Here is a 16,549-nt window from a genome sequence, read left to right on the forward strand (position 1 = left end):
CTTTCTTGAGAAAGTGTATTAGTAAGCCTTGCATAAGACCTATTTTGAGTGCCAGATTTTCCTTCTTTCTGTCTCATGCTTGGGCTCAGGAGTGTCCGACTTTCTGTGACCCCATGGATTGTAGCCCACCAGGCTCCTCTGTCCATGGGAATTTTCGGGCAAGAATCCTGGAGTGGGTTGGCATTTCCTACTCCAGGGGATCTTCCCTTCCCAGGGATCAAACCTGCGTTTCCTGTGCCTCCTGCATTGGCAGGTGGATTCTTTATCACTGAGCCATCTGGAAAGCCCTCTTTCTGTCCTAAGGATACTTTTTATTTGAAAGGCAAGAGAAGAACACAGCAATATTTTCTAAAATATTAATCCAAAGTAAGCACATAGTCAACATAAACTTTACTCTGATGACGATGATGATTAAGTAACTATTAGCACAGCGTAGTTGCTATTTACATTGCTTTTACCTTTGGATGACTTGCAGTTTCGGAGACCACACTCTTGGCATTGTGACACACCAGCTCCACCTCTTATGGCTTTTAGCTCTTCCTGCTTTCTCCTCTATCTGTCTGGACAGATAGGCCTTCCTGTTCTTGGAACATGCGGTGATCTTTCTTGGGGCTTTTGGAAGTGCTGTTTCCTCACTCAAAACCCTGCTCTTGTAGTTTTCCCCAGCATCTCCTTATCTTTAGGATCTACCTCAACTGCTACCTGTTTGCTAATTTTCCTGGGTCTTCTCTGGCCACCCTCACCAGAGTGGCCACCCTGCTTCTACTTAATGTCTGTTGTATCCTCCTCCTCATTTCCTTTCCTGTATTTGTCATATTTTTAAATGTTTAGACATTTGTTATCTGTCTCCTTCACTAGAATATAAGCTTTGAAATGACATGGACTGTATCTCTTATTCTGGGTTACAGCCAGAGCTTAGCAGAGGGCCTGGCACATACAAGTGTGAAATGTTAGTTGCTCAGTCATGCCCAGAACTTTAAAACCCCGTGGACTGTAGCCCTCCAGGCTCCTCTGTCCAAGGAATTCTCCAGGCAAGAATACTAGAGTGGGTTGCCATTCCCTTCTCCAGGGGATCTTCCCACCCTAGGGATTTAACTCAGGTCTCCCACATTGCAGGCAGATTCTTTACCATTTGAGCCACAAGGGAAGTTCCATACAAAGAGAGCAGTAAATGGTTATTGAATGTGTGAATAGGTGATTGAATAGTAACCAGTTTTAGATATAAGGAATCATTATTATTGTTAACACTGGTGACATGGATGTGCATGAAAGAAGCATGCCTTTTAAGCACAGAAATAAGATAAATAAGATTTCTGTATTTTTATATGTACAATGTCATTGTGACAGTGGGTCCCTCTATCTTTATTATTTTGCTTTATAAGGCTGGTAAGAGGAGGGGGTGGCTAGCACTGCCTTCCAAACAAGATTAGAAATCTTTTGAAGGGAGATGTCATGACTCATCTTTCTCGTACATCTTTTAGATGTTTAGTTGTTCAATACATGCATGCCCCAAGGTTATATGTGGTGTTAGTGGGAGATGGGTGAGAGAGGAAATTACATGCCATCATCTTCTGTGTGATTAAACTGGGAAGGCTTCAAAGAGAAGGCAGTATTCTAGAAATTATATGATTGATAGAAGGAAAGCCACACATTTATTTTATGGATGAAGGGTGATTGTCAAATTGTGAGCTGATGAGTCCAGAGTTTCTGCTAGCCATTGATTTCTTAGGCAGAAATTTTCACTTAAACAGAGAGTTTTAGGGTATAAACGAGTGGAGTGTGTGTGTTAGTCACTCAGTTGTGTCCAACTCTTTGTGACCCCATGGACTGTAGCCCACCAGGCTCCTCTGTCCATGGAATTCTCCATGGCAAGAATACTGGAGTGGGTTGCCATTTCATTCTCCAGGGGATCTTCCCAACCCAGGGATTGAACCTGGGTCTCCTGCATTGCAGGCAGACTCTCTACCGACTGAGCTACAGGGAAGACCTCCACAAATAAGTGGAAATGACTCATTTAAGGAATTAAATATGTAAGCCTCCACAGAGAAAGATCAGAGGTGGGAATGGAGCAAAAGGATTGTTTCAGAGACCATCGCTGTGTAACAAATTACCTCAAAACTTAGCTGCTAGAAACAACCATTTTCTTACACTCACCTGAAGGCTATGGGCCAAGAAGTCAGGACACAGTGGGGCCAGGGCCACGGTTTGCTGGCGTGTCTGGTGACCATGGCCCCATGGAACCCCTCTGTGTGGGTTTCTTACAGCCTGGTGGTGGAAGGGGTGTCAGGCACCGCCCTGGAACTCAGGCCCCCACATACACCCACTCCCATAGAGGGGGCACATGGCCTTCCCTGGCTGACCACGGAGACCACACAGCCTCACTTCCCTGTCTTCTCTGGGCCACACAGCCTCCCCAGACTCAAGGGAAGGGAACAGAGACCCCACCTATTGATGGGAAGGGTATCTAAAGATTTTGGAACCATGTTTTAAGCTACTCCAAGAATACAGGACTTGCCTGTAGCTCAGATGGTAAAGAATCTGCCTGCAGTGCAGGAGACCAGAGTTTGATCCCCGAGTTGGGAAGATCCTCTGGAGAAGGGCATGGCAATCCACTCCAGTATTCTTGCCTGGAGAATCCCATGGACAAAGGAGCCCGGTGGGCTACAGTCCATGAGGTCGCAAAGAGTCAGACACGACTGAGCGATTAACACACACACACACACACACACACACACACACACACACACAAACACACGAATAAAGGAATGAAATTTCAGAATTTTGTTCTTGGGATGAGAAGATAGGCTTGTGACTGTGCTCTGGATCCAGGTTATGTTTGCTGTGCACACACTCTGACCTTTGATGGCTTCTTGGGTTTAGTTAGAGCTCTTTTTGAGGATCTTCCAAGAGAAAAATTTCCTTCCTTAACTTTGATGTGCTCAGGGGCTGTGAACTGGATGACAGGTGCTTGAAATCTTGGTGGTTGTGATAAAGCAGGTGGAGGAACTCATATATATTATACAAGCCCCTTACCAGGGAGGGAGTAGCTGCTCATGAGAACCTTCCCAAACACTGACTCTCCTTCTCCACTCTAGCCCATACTGTTTAGCCTCCTCTCTTTCCATCACATCTCTCCCCCTGGCCTTTTTCATTCCTTATTTCCAGTTCCAGTTGGCATCTCATTTTGCCCACTGCTCTCAGTTCTTAGAGTGAGCAGACCTTACCAGGCTGAGTTTAGGGTACTTTTTTTTTAACCAGCCACTGGGAAGCAGATTGAAAACTCTGAACTCACTTTTACTGCCATTCATTTCAACATAATTTATGAGAGATAGAAGGAATGGGTATTAGCTAATTGTGCCACGTAGTCTATTTTCTCAAGAATGCTTATTTTTATTAACACAGCAGATAGAAAGAAAATGAGATTAATCTTCATCAAACAGCCTGCCAAAGTAAAGCTGAGAGTACTAAGCAGCCAGGAATGAAGTAAAGAACTGCAATCACATTATTGCTATTTTGGGATTTTGCATTAAGCTCCCACACAATAATCAAATAGTGGAGTACAATCATCAATTTTGCCCAGAATTTAGGAATGTGGCAGCTATGTTGGGGTACATTTACAGGAAAATCATGAGCTCAAATGGAATTTGTGGCGGACTATATATCAATTTACGATCAGGATAGACAGTATTAGAAACTCTAGACTTTACCCATTAATCACTGTAGATGTGGCATCTCAAAGAGAGAAGAGTTATGACTGATATAAATAGCACATTGAGAGTTTTTGCTTTAGATAGAGAAAACAGTTGAAGGAGCGTGGGATAGCACCTTCATTGTGTCCAGTCCCTCTTCTTTTTCCTTTTAGTTTTAAAATTAACTTTTCATATAAGAGTCCTATACTTGAAATGTTTAGACATGGACATTTTAAAAGGAAGATACATACATAGCCACTTTGGACCCACTGTTGACAGGTGGTAGGAATGGGGTAAATGTGTTTATTTATTTACTTATGCCTGCGATGGGTTTTCATTGCTGTGTGCGGGCTTTCTCTAATTGTGGCGAGCAGGGACTACTCTCTAGTTGCGATATGCAGGCCTCTCATTGCGGTGGCTTCTCATTGTAGAGCAAGGACTCTAGGGCTCATGGGCTCAGTAATTGTGGCATGTGGGCTTAGTTGCTCCACAGCATGTGGGATCTTCCTGGACCAGAGACTGAACCTATGTCCCCTGCATTGGCAGGTGAATTCTTAACCACTGGACCACTGGGGAGGTCCTAGAAATGGAGTAAATTTGGATGGGGATGCTTACCAATTATTTTGGCACTAATATTAAATTTCATTTTGTTGGTATTTTGATTCAGGAAGCAATGTCTTGATTCTTTTCCTCGCTGATGGTAATGGCATTTTTTTGTCCTTTGTTAACAATGAAATTATAGAAAAGAAAGTAAAATGTGCAAGATGATCTATTGCATGAAGAGCCACTTCAAGCCCATCTGTTGGAAAGAATAAGGAACCTCAATAGGTGAAGCTGGTGCTGTGAGGAGAAAGTGGGATGTGGTGGAAAGTGCCTAGGCTTTAAAGCCCAATTTACTTTTGAATTCATATTCTACTAGTGTTTCTTGAGCTAGATACTTAACTTCAGTAATCTGTAACCTCTATGTTGAGAATAATAATCACTAACTGGTGAGGATGTTATAGAGAAGACAGGTTAAGCTAGAGGTTACAAACGCTAGTTCTTCCTTTTCTTGGGACAGTTGGACAATCAAGTTAAACATTGTTGCCTAGTTTTGATGGGATGACCACTTAAGCTAGGGATACCAGTCGCTATGTCCTACTCTTGGCAAGCTTTATATGTTTTCATTGTTTTGCTGCAACTCCTCAAACCTTATCTGCCGACAGTTTATTAGGGATGATAGCTGAGATGTTAGCTAAGTTTAATTGAAAGAGCATGGGGTGTGTGTCAGGAGACTTTTATTGTTCTTCCATCATGTGACCTGGGGAAGAGGGCTTTCTCTTTGACCTCTAATTTCCTCCTTTGTAAAAAGATGGCTCAGAGGTTCCAAAGTCCCTTTACTTTCTCTTGTTCCTGATGGTCGTCCAGGTCCTACCTGAAGAAATCCCAGAATTGGAGAGAGGAAGAACATTACAGACTAACTGGTCTCTTTCCAACATGACCCAGGCCCTCTTGTGGTCATGCTTCTGGGTGGTTAAGGATCTGTCAAGAAACGAGAACATCAAGTTACTGATCCTTGCTCTGTCCTCCATAGATCAACTTTCCTCCATCAGTTCCTCTAGAACTGTATCGTCTTATGTGGTTGCCACCAGCTGCATGTGGCTTTGTACAGTACTTAAAATGAACTAAATTTAAAAATCTAGTTCCTCAGCCACTCAACCCCATTTCAAGTGCTTAGTAGCCGTGGGTGGCTGCTGTCCTTGGCTGAGTAGACACAGAAAGAATATTTCCGTCATCACGGAAGGTTCTGTTGGTTCTGGAGCAGAATGCTGCCCTAGAAGCCCCATGTCTCTGAAATTGCATTCAGCGACCTGCCATCAGAGAGTTTTGATTGTCACTCAGGGAGAGGCAATGCAACCCCAAGGGAAGTTCTCCAATATTAATTACACTCAAGTTAACAAACTCATTGTTCCCAGTAAAAGGATCATTACTCAACATTCATAACTCTCAGCCAGGGACTCAACAGGCTTTCACCGAACTCCACCCACTTCCTGTGGACTAGTTAAGTGAGGAATGAAGGTGGCCCTGCCTTCACATAAATATGTATATAGACAGACAAAAGAGAATGGAATGACAGGGGGTATTTGCACACAAAATATTGCTGTTCAGACTGTAGGAACCAGAAAATCTCTAGAATTTTTTTTTTTTTAATATCCATGGAAAATTGCAGACAGATTAAATAGAATGACCAGGTCACAGCAAAATTCTTTGCCATTTATATATTAATATTGTCATTGCAAACCTAAGTGTCATTGAGTTCCAAACTAAATAAAGGTTTTATGAAATGGTTTGTCTCATCCAACTTTAAAAAGATAAAACATTTACTGTCAGCCAAGCACCGTGCTCTCTGCTTCATCTGCTTTTTCTTATTTGAGTTTCCTGATAATCCCCCGAACCAACCAAGGTCACCCATGCAGCTGTGGAGAGAGGGCCCTAGGAAGCAGATGAAGGCACAGGCTGTGGAGGAGGGCAGACTGGGTTCTAGTCCCACTCTTACCACTTACTAAACTTGGGACTTGGGCGCTTAAGCTTCTATTCTCTCTATTCTCCCTGTCTGTAACATGGGGCATACAGACATCTATTTCATATGATTATTGTGAAGGTTGAATCAGAGAAGGCAAGGCTTAGTGTAATACTTGGCACACAGCATGTGAATAAAGGGGGCAGGGGTCATCGTTTCAATCCCTATAACAGTACACTGTGTACATATCCAACGTTCAGCAACTGTTCATGGAATAGATAGATGGATGGGAAACAGAGGCCCCATTTTCCCTCATCTGCAGAACACTTCCTGGAAGGACAGGTGGTCATTTAAGTGGAAGGACTTGAGGGAGGCCAAAACCCTCTTATTCAACCCGAGATATCTTCCCAGTGGCCATGGCAGCTGTCTTGAAGGTTTAGCTCACCCCATTTATCACTCACCCTATTTGGGCTTTCCTGGTGGCTCAGCAGTGAAGACCCTGCCTGCAGGGCAGGTAGCTGAAGGAGACACGGATTCGATCTCTGGGTCGGGACGATCCCCTGGAGGGGGGCATGGCAACCCCCTCCAGTATTCCTGCCTGGAGAATCCCATGGACAGAGGAGCCTGGCGGGCTACAAGTCAAGGGGTTGCAAAGAGTCGGACACGACTGAAGCGACTTAGCACATTTCCCATTTAGCTAATAGTCTCTGTCAAAAGCAATGTCACTTCAGAGCTGGGGTACACAAACACTAAGGTGTTGTGTGCCTTGGTTCTGGTCCAGCTACAGAGGCTCCCATCTAAGGCAGTGCTGTGTATTCGAAAGAGCTCTGGCCTGGGAGTCAGGGTCTGGCCTCCAGACATGCCACCAGTGTTACTTACCATCTGGCATGACATCCCTGGGCCTCAGGGCCATGGTTTCTTATTAATTAAATGGAGGATTAGAGTAGATTTCCTGTCAATGGTTTGATTTGTAATTCTATAAGTGTGACAGTAAGCTGGTAAGTTTTTGTGGTGAGGCATGGGCAGTTTTGGGTTGGTGAGGCTCAGAGGGTGGCACTATAGGGACTATAAGGAAAGGGAACAGGGAAAGTGGAAGTCGTTCAGTTGTGTCTGGCTCTTTGCGACCCCATGGACTCTACAGTCCATGGAATTCTCCAGGCCAGAATACTGGAGTGGGTAGCCTTTCCCTTCTCCATGGGATCTTCCCAACCCAGGGATTGAACCCAGGTCTCCGACACTGCAGGTGGATTTTTTTACCAGCTGAGCCACAAGGGAAGCCCAAGAATACTGGAGTGGGTAGCCTATCCCTTCTCCAGCACATCTTCCTGACCCAGGAATTGATCCAGGGTCTCCTGCCTTGCAAGCGGATTCTTTACCAACTGAGCTATTAGGGAAGGAACAGGGAGCAGTTATCAAATATGGTCATGGAGGGCCTGCTTATGAGGGCACTAGGGACATACCATGAAGGTGAAGAGGGATTCACAATGATGGTTTTAAGATGATAACGTTGTCTGAGTTCAATCTGATTTGTAAATATCACTTAGGAGTTTTACTAGATGTGGAGCATCAACAAAAGATCACCCACCCTGTGGGCCTGGACTGAAGCCCCACTACTGTGATCGTCAGCCCTGGGTACTGTTATGCCATGAGGGCTTGTGTGTTATATTATGGAGAATTGCTGCAGGCCCCAAGGCATGACTGTCAACGGCGTTGCAGCCGTGGATTGCCAGGAAGCTCTGGGCCTGGAGAGACTGGCTTGGCCCACGGCAGTTAAGAATGAAGCAGCGCTTTGTGGCTGTAGGTGTTCCAGGGAGCAGGAGTGGAGTGATCCGTTGTTGAGTACCTTGCACGTGCCAGGCCCCACAGTGGATGTTTCCATATGCTGTCTCATGTAAACCTCATGGCGGCTCTGTGCGGTGGAGATTATTGCCTTTATGACGCTGGTGAGAAAGAGACTCAGGGGAAAGTTGTAGAACTGAGATTTGACCATAAGAGCTCTAGACGGTCAAATCGATACTTTTCCCCCCAAGTATGGCACACAACCTCCAGGATGTTCTGCAGATATTACTTGCTTGTTAGAGTTTAGTGTTCTTTGCCTACGGGCATCATGGATGAAATTATTGTTCTCACGTTATTGCTATTTCCAGGCTTTTGTGGTACAAAAGAAAAGGTCACCACTGTGGCCTCCTCAGCATCCACCAAGGGTCTGAAGTCATTACGTAGTTGTATTTTCCAGCTGTTGGGGTTCCAGTGTAAGCTTTTCTCCTTTTTTTTTTTTTTTTAACACTTGGTTGATGAGGAGTTGAGTTTTGTGCTTTCTCCTACGACTCTGAGAACTCATGTTTAGGTTTTATTGAGATTCATTTCTAGTGTTTTGAAAGGTTAACAAAAACTCTGGCAGTTCTCTGGGTTTCTTATAAGATGTGGCTGGGACAAGGGCAGAGTGTTGTCAGTTTATTGAGCCAGACGTGTCTGCTGATTAAGGTAGACACTACAAACAGGTTCTGTAACAAGCAACACCTTCCTGGAGGCTGGGCAGCCTGGTGGGGTCTCTGCAGGTTTGGAGTTTCCTGGGAAGTGCCTGTTAAGACAAAGAATTAGCCAGTGCTCACGTTTAGCATATTGATCCCTAGGCTGGGGACAGAGAGGCTGCTGAGAACCCTGCATTGCCCTTGATCGATGCTGAGCGGTACCTTCATCTGCAACTGATTATCAACACAGGGCCTCTAGCTGCCCAGTGGTCTTGACACGAGAAACATGTAGGCTCTGTTTTTCGTCTTAAGGGAAGGACTGTGTGCTTGCTCCAGGGGCTGTATTATTAAGAGTTTGGTGCTTCAACAGTTAAGTAAACTGAAGGAAGATGTTCTTGAAACACCGTCTTTTTTAGTTTTATCATTATTTGTCCTTTGTGTCTTTGGATTTTTCATTATGAACTATGTCACACATTCAAGAGTTTGTATCATGTAGCTTAAAGCCTAATAATGAAGTAAGCCTCTCTGAATCCACTACTTACTTCTGGAATATAAGCCCTTCCCCTTTTGCATTCTCCTCCTCAGAACCACTTTTTTGAAATTTGTGTTTATCATGTCCTTGCTTTTCTTGACAGTTTTACTGCGTATGATAGTTTATTAAGTAATTTTCATCTATTTAAAGTAGAGCTTTTGTATAAATAAAGTCCTGTGAACCCCATAGCAGTTATCCTGTTTACAAAGACTAGTTCTATTTTAAAATAGCTTAGAATGCCTTTGTCCCAGATGCTGTGTTGTGATGTTGCCATGAAGAAATTTGTGCATTTAATAGTCTTCACCCCTCTACCCACAATATCACATAACTCTCACTTTTAGTTCCATGAATGAATACATTTTACATTAGGATATTACAACAAGGAATTTATATGTCATTAAATACATTTGGGGTTTGATAAGAATCTACATTTAAGAATAGTGGGAAACTAATGAAAGACTTTTGAACCATATTCTCATCCTGTTCTGCTTTCCCATTCTGCATTCTTCTGTAGTGAGTGAGATTCTGGGGACATGGTCCCTGTCTGATGTAATAATAATAATAATAATTAAAAAAACATAAGCCTGGTCATCCTTGTGATTTTCCAGGTCCAAAGGTAGGATAAGGCTCACATGCCGAGATGGATCCAGTGGCAGCTCTTAATGTGGCTTGATGCTATTGTTCTGATTCAGCACAAATATTTAGGTCCTGTTACATAATGTATCCCTTAGGAATCTTCAAGGCAAGCAATTGAGACTGACTCTGGCTGGCTTAGGGATAAAAGGAATTTCCTAAACGATGTCAGGCATCTGGTAGAGTTGCTGTGAAATGCCAGGCACCAGACTTGGAAGCCAGATTCACAGTCAGAGTCGTGCCACAGAGCCAGGCTGGTGAGCCGGGGCTGCGGCCCTCGGTGACCATGGCACGGTGGCGCGTGTGCCCACTGCTGGGGTTGGCCTTGGATGCTGCGGCTCAGAGCTGCTGACACTGCTGGCCTGGCGACTGGCTGCTGCCCCCTCAGCCAGCGGAACAAAGGCTCCCTGTTTGCCGAATCTCCGAGCCCACAATGTGAAGCCCCAGGGTGTCTTGTTGCTCATGGCTAGCTCGTCACCTGTGCCATAGTTACCAGAGAGACTAGAAAAGCAAGTATCTGGCTACTCTGACTGCTTTACTGAAGTGGCTTTGTTTCCCAGAGAGACCTATATGGCAGGAAATTTACCATATGTAGGCAGGGGCTCAGATGCTGGGTAGCCGCTATTTGGCCACACATCATCATCTCATTTTATCCAGAGGCATGGGAAAGATCCCCTGGAGTGGCAAACCACTCCAGTATTCTTACGTGGAAAATTCCCCGGACAGAGGAGTCTGACAAGCTACAGTCCATGGGGTCCCAGCAAATTGTACATGATTGAGTGCACACACACACACATGTGCACATACACATGCACACACACACACACATTCCTTTGAGCCTTTCATTTTCTTTTTTGCTGACATCTTTTTTCTTTTAAGACATTTTTCATTATTCTATATTTCAAGTAGGACAAAGATAAAGGGATAACATTTTAAATTATTTTACTTTATAGCTTTCTTGAAGTTTCTGTAAGCAACAGCCAGATGGAATATTACATTGACTCCCTACCCTCATCCTTTGAGCTCTCACACCCCCACCCCTAGAACCTGGGAATGGAGGCATGAACCTACTTTCTGAGAGTGTAGCTATAAAATAGGCCTAGACTGGATTTCACCTAAATTTCACCTTTTCCTCCCTTATTGAGTGCGTGTATGCTCAGTTCTGTCCGACTCTGTGCTATCCCATGGAGTGTGGCCTGCCAGGCTCCTCCATTCATGGGATTCTCCAGGCAAGAATCCTGGAATGGGTTGCCATTTCCTACTCCAGGGGATCTTCCCAACCCAGGGATCGAACTTGTGTCTTTTACATCTACCTGCGTTGACAGGTGGGTTCTTTACCACTAGCACCACCTGGGAAGCCCTCCCTCATTAGTGTAAGTAATCAAATTGTGGAGTTTTAGTGTCCTGAAATTTCCATTTTAGTATATATATCTCATTGTAATTTGGAGATAGATACATGGTTAGACACTCAGAGGTAGAGCTTCATGATTACAAACAGGGTGCTAGAGTCAGGCAGGTCCAAGTGCAAATCCTCACTCAGGAGTGTGGACTTGAGTGAGTTCTTCTGTTCACGCGTAAAAGGGCACTGATAATCCCTCCCTCTCAGTGTTGGTGTGGGGATTAAATTAATTCATATAATTTCACTTTCTTTGAAAGTGAAGAGGGGGTTGCTTTTGGACAAATGCCCCTTCATGGGATGTGTTCAAGTGAAGGTTGGTTGACTTGACCTGGGGGGGTTATAGAGGGAGTTTCTGCAATGTGAAGTAGGCTTTCAGGGCACCCTTTAGAAGCTGATTCTTCGGAATAATAGCTCTGTAAAGAACTCAGACAAGGGTTGATGCTCTGAGCTGGGCACCTCCTGCTCTAAACAGCAAACATACCAGCCATTCAGGAAATGGCAACCAGAGTCACCACCTGACTGGGAATGACTGATTAGGACATGGTGGAAATGGGTTGGTCTGTCCAGATGGTATCAGCTCCATGAATTTGGCAGCCACTTTTACCACTGTCATTGCCACTCTGACCACTTGCCCTGACTTGATTTAGCCAGTGCATTGAGTAACTTCCCCAGCAACAATGACAGAGGTGAGATGCCTCTGTCATTTGCAAAGCAGTCCACAAATAGGAGGCCTTCCCACGTGGGGACTAGTAGCGATTCTCTTCGTAACTGTGGATGAGGTTTTAGCTTTCACTTGCATCTTTCAGCTGGGGATCTTTGGGCAGGAAATAACCTGTATGACTCTCCATGGTGGTCATGGTGGTAGTGATAAGCAAGCCCAGGGAGTATGATATTGGGAAGGGGGCTCAAATAACTTGTGAAGGAGGCAGCCAAGTAGAGTAGAAGAATGCTGAAGCAGAAGGTGAAAAGGTTTCATTTGTTTGCGTTTTTTTTTTTTCTTCATCTTAATCTTGATACGTTATATGACCAAGACACAATATGGATCATGTACTGTGTTTTGGGCTTCCCTGGTGGCTCAGATGGTAAAGAATCTGCCTGCAATGTGGGAGACCTAGGTTCAATCCCTGGGTTGGGAAGATCCCCTGGAGAAGCGAACAGTTACCCACTCCAGTATTCTTGCCTGGAGAATTCCATGGACAGAGGAGCCTGGCAGGCTACAGTCCATGGGGTCACAAAAAGCTGGACCCGCCTGAGCAATTTTCACTTTCACTTTTCACTGTGCTTTGTAGACATGAAGAAAAAGAAAAGGCACACTCTTTGCTCTTGAGATGTTTGCAGGCTAACTCAGCAGTTCCACCCCCTCCCATCCTTTATGCCTCAGTACTTATTACATTTATTTCTAGTTCTTCCTCTTTAAATTGAGAAAGCAGAGTCAAAACCAGACACCGTGATAATGGAATTTTATGTTGTGATCTTTGATTATACTTCTCTTTCAAGCCTCAATATTTCACATTGTGAATAATAATGTTCTTTGTAGGAAAAATCCTTAATTTGAAATGTTGCAGATGGCCTTTTATCAGGAGGTAGGGACTGTCAAAATAAATAGATCTAATTATGAACCATTGTTGTGGAATGGACCGTCTTAAAGAAAAGAAGCCAACTTTCTCCAAATTAAAAAAGACCTTGCATTTTTAAAGTACCTTAGAATAATCACCTGTCTGTGGTTGATTGGCTTTCAACAAGTTATTCAGCAGACAAAGGCAGTCCGCTTTCTACTGGTACAGCTATTCTCAGAACTAAGGTTGGGGAACTTGCTGGGGCCTCACCATCGTCTCTTTACTTGAACAGGATTTGGTTTAGGAGAATCCTACTGCACTAGTACATTGAAATGGAACACTAGTAAAAGTCTTGGGATTGAGCCATTTGTAAAAATGTCTGGGTTCTTATGGATCATTTTGGGAGCATTTTGTTGTTCAGTTGCCAAGTCATATCTGACTCTTCGAGACCCTATGGACTACAGCATGCTAGGCTTCCCTGTCCCTCATCATCTCCAGTCTCCCCTATCCTTCACTATCTCCTGGAGTTTACCCAAGTTCATGTCCTTTGAATCGATGATGCCATCCAACCATCTCATCCTCTGTCACCCTCTTCTTCTTCTGCCTTCAATCTTTTCTAGTATTAGGGCCTTTTCCAAAGGCCCTAATGTAAGCTGTTTGCATCTGGTGGTCAAAGTACTGGAGCTTCAGCTTCAGCATCAGTCCTTCCAAATAGTGTTCAGGGTTGATTTCCTTTAAGATTGACTGGTTTGATGTCCTTACTTTGCATGGGACTCTCAAGAGTCAACCCTGGGTTTTGGATTTCCCCTGAAGATAAGGATGTGAAAGAATTGATATTTCTCAGCAGGAGTTCTTGGTTTGGTGAACTGGTTTTGCTTTTGACAAAATATTTGACTCAAAACAGATCGTAGAATCCCCCAGGTCCATGGATATCATGCACCCTGCCAAAGTCAAGTCCTTGCTGCTGCTCCGGCCTCAAAGAAAGAACTTAAACATTTGTGAATAGACAATTTAGGCACTGTAATCTTGTAACTAGTGACTGGAAGTATTTACTTCATTTGTAGTTAGTGGTTACTTGAGTTTGCCAAAACTTTAGAGGATACCAGATTTGAATTGATGTAAAGATGACAGAATAAAAATCTAGATGATGAAAATTTATCTTTTATTCAGTTTAGCTCCTAAAACTGCAATAAATAAGAGATTATATTAGTTGAAAACATACATAAATTTAGAAAATTGAGACATATCTGTAGATAATAACCCTCTCAGGGAAACATTTATGAATTTTCTTTTTAAACATATGAATTAGTTCCCTAACAGAGTTAAGTCAATATTTTACTGTGAAGCTTTTTTTTCTCACCAGAACCTGTGGTAAATTGGTAAAGAAAAATGGACTAGCCATTTCTTACTGCAAGAGTTTTTTGGTTGCTTTGGCCATCTGAGTATTTAGTGAGTGACTAAAGTGGAAACAGGACTTCCCAGGTATCGATAGAGGTAAAGAATCCACCTGCCAATGCAGGTTAGATGTAACAGACACAGGTTTGATTCCTGGGTTGGGAAGATCCCTTGGAGGAGGGCACAGTGACCCACTCCAGTATTCTTGCCTGGAAGAATCCAGTGAACAGAGGAGCCTGGCAGGCTTCAGTCCATCAGGTCACAGAGAGTTGGACACGACTGAAGTGACTTAGCATACAAAGTGGAAGAGGTTTGAAATGTTACCCTTACCATATTAGCTTTGGGTAAATCCAGAGATTTTTGCTGTGTTTGGCAAAAATAATTATTCTGAAATAATTGTTGTGCTGAACTTTTCTGTTGCCAGCAAAAATTCACATTGCCAAGTCCTCTTTGCCTTTATATTCTAAATCCAAGATTATTTCAAGGGAAATTCAATACAAACATGTCTTATACCTTTAACTTCTTGATCCAATTAGCAGCTCTTTCTAATTGCAGTGGGGTCTTTTTAAAAAATCTTACAGCTTGACGGGGAGAATAGATGGAACAGATCCCCCCCCCCCCCCCTAAGTACTGAGGACAGATGTACAATGCTCAAAGACTCTCAGCTTAGAAAAGACTTTCTCCCCTCTTGGCAAATCAGGCAACATGGAATCATCAAGGGCCCAGCTCCCATGGTCTTTTTATGAAGTTGTTTCAATGTGTGAAACATCCACCCCGTGATGGTTTAAGTTGATTGTAGCTTGAGCCCCACAGAAGCAGGTTCTGGGATTTATATAAGCCCTTGATTTATTGGAACACATCTACTGGTGTGAAATTCACTGACTCCTATGATATGAGCTCGCATCTGGGCAAGACCCACCAGAGGCCAGGAAGTGCACAATCACATCTTTGTTCCTGAGAACATTTATCAGCTTCTATGAAATCCTCACCTGGCTCCATAAAAGCAATAGTTGCAACTACGTTAGGGGAAGTACCCAGTTAAATGTGTTTCAGGTTGGCCATTCTTTTCCGTGAATATGAAGTTCAGAGTCTTACCTGTAGTATCCTTCTAAGGTGAAATTGAGGAAGGAATAATTGATCGTGAGTGTCATACTTGAAAGCACAAGTGGGAGGCTGGTGCTCCCCATTTTAAAAAGTTGCTTTACAAGGTGAAAAGACAGCCTTCAGAATGGGGGAAAATAACAGCAAATGAAGCAATGGACAAAGAATTAATCTCAAAAATATACAAGCAGCTGCTGCAGCTCAATTTCAGAAAAATAAAAGACCCAATCAAAAAGTGGGCCAAAGAACTAAAGAGACATTTCTCCAAAGAAGACATACAGATGGCTAACAAACACATGAAAAGATGCTCAACATCATTCATTATCAGAGAAATGCAAATCAAAACCACAATGAGGTACCATTTCATGCCAGTCAGGATGGCTGCTATCCAAAAGTCTACAAGCAATAAATGCTGGAGAGGGTGTGGAGAAAAGGGAACCCTCTTACACTGTTGGTGGGAATGCAAACTAGTACAGCCACTATGGAGAACAGTGTGGAGATTCCTTAAAAAACTGGAAATAGAACTGCCATATGACCCAGCAATCCCACTTCTGGGCATACACACCGAGGAAACCAGATCTGAAAGAGACACATGTACCCCAATGTTCATCACAGCACTGTTTATAATAGCCAGGACATGGAAGCAACCTAGATGCCCATCAGCAGATGAATAGATAAGAGAGCTGTGGTACATATACACAATGGAATATTACTCAGCCATTAAAAAGAATACATTTGAATCAGTTCTGATGAGGTGGGTGAAACTGGAGCCTATTATACAGAGTGAAGTAAGTCAGAAAGAAAAACACCAATACAGTATACTAAAACATATATATGGAATTTAGAAAGATGGTAACGATAACCCTATATGCAAGACAGCAAGAGAGACACAGATGTATTGAACAGTCTTTTGGACTCTGTGGGAGAGGGTGAGGGTGGGATAATATGGGAGAATGGCATTGAAACATGTATATTATCATATGTGAAACGAATCGCCAGTCCAGGTTCGGTGCATGATACAGGATGCTCGGGGCTGGTGCACTGGGAAGACCCAGAGGGATGGGATGGGGAGGGAGGTGGGAGGGGGGTTCAGGATGGGGAACACATGTACACCCATGGGGGATTCAAGTCAGTGTATGGCAAGACCAATACAATGTTGTAAAGTAAAATAAATAAATAAATTTTTTTAAAAGTTGCTTTAAACTTCTTTCAGTGACTTTCTAGGGGACAGGGAAAGGCATTTCCCTTGATGTTGGGAAGCTGTAGGTGGGAT

The 16,549-nt window shown here is 43.5% G+C and overlaps 1 protein-coding gene and 1 non-coding gene across 2 annotated transcripts in view; one reads left to right on the top strand and one right to left on the bottom strand.

Moving 5' to 3' along the window:
* PDE4D (phosphodiesterase 4D) overlaps positions 1-16,549 on the top strand; it is a 1,564,000-nt gene that overhangs the window by 74,045 nt on the left and 1,473,406 nt on the right. The window lies entirely within an intron of this gene.
* Positions 1,912-1,984, bottom strand: TRNAC-GCA. The gene has a single exon. It is a non-coding gene; the product is annotated as a tRNA-Cys (tRNA).

Source organism: Cervus elaphus, chromosome 25, assembly GCF_910594005.1.
Source record: "Cervus elaphus chromosome 25, mCerEla1.1, whole genome shotgun sequence".
NCBI lineage: Eukaryota > Metazoa > Chordata > Mammalia > Artiodactyla > Cervidae > Cervus > Cervus elaphus.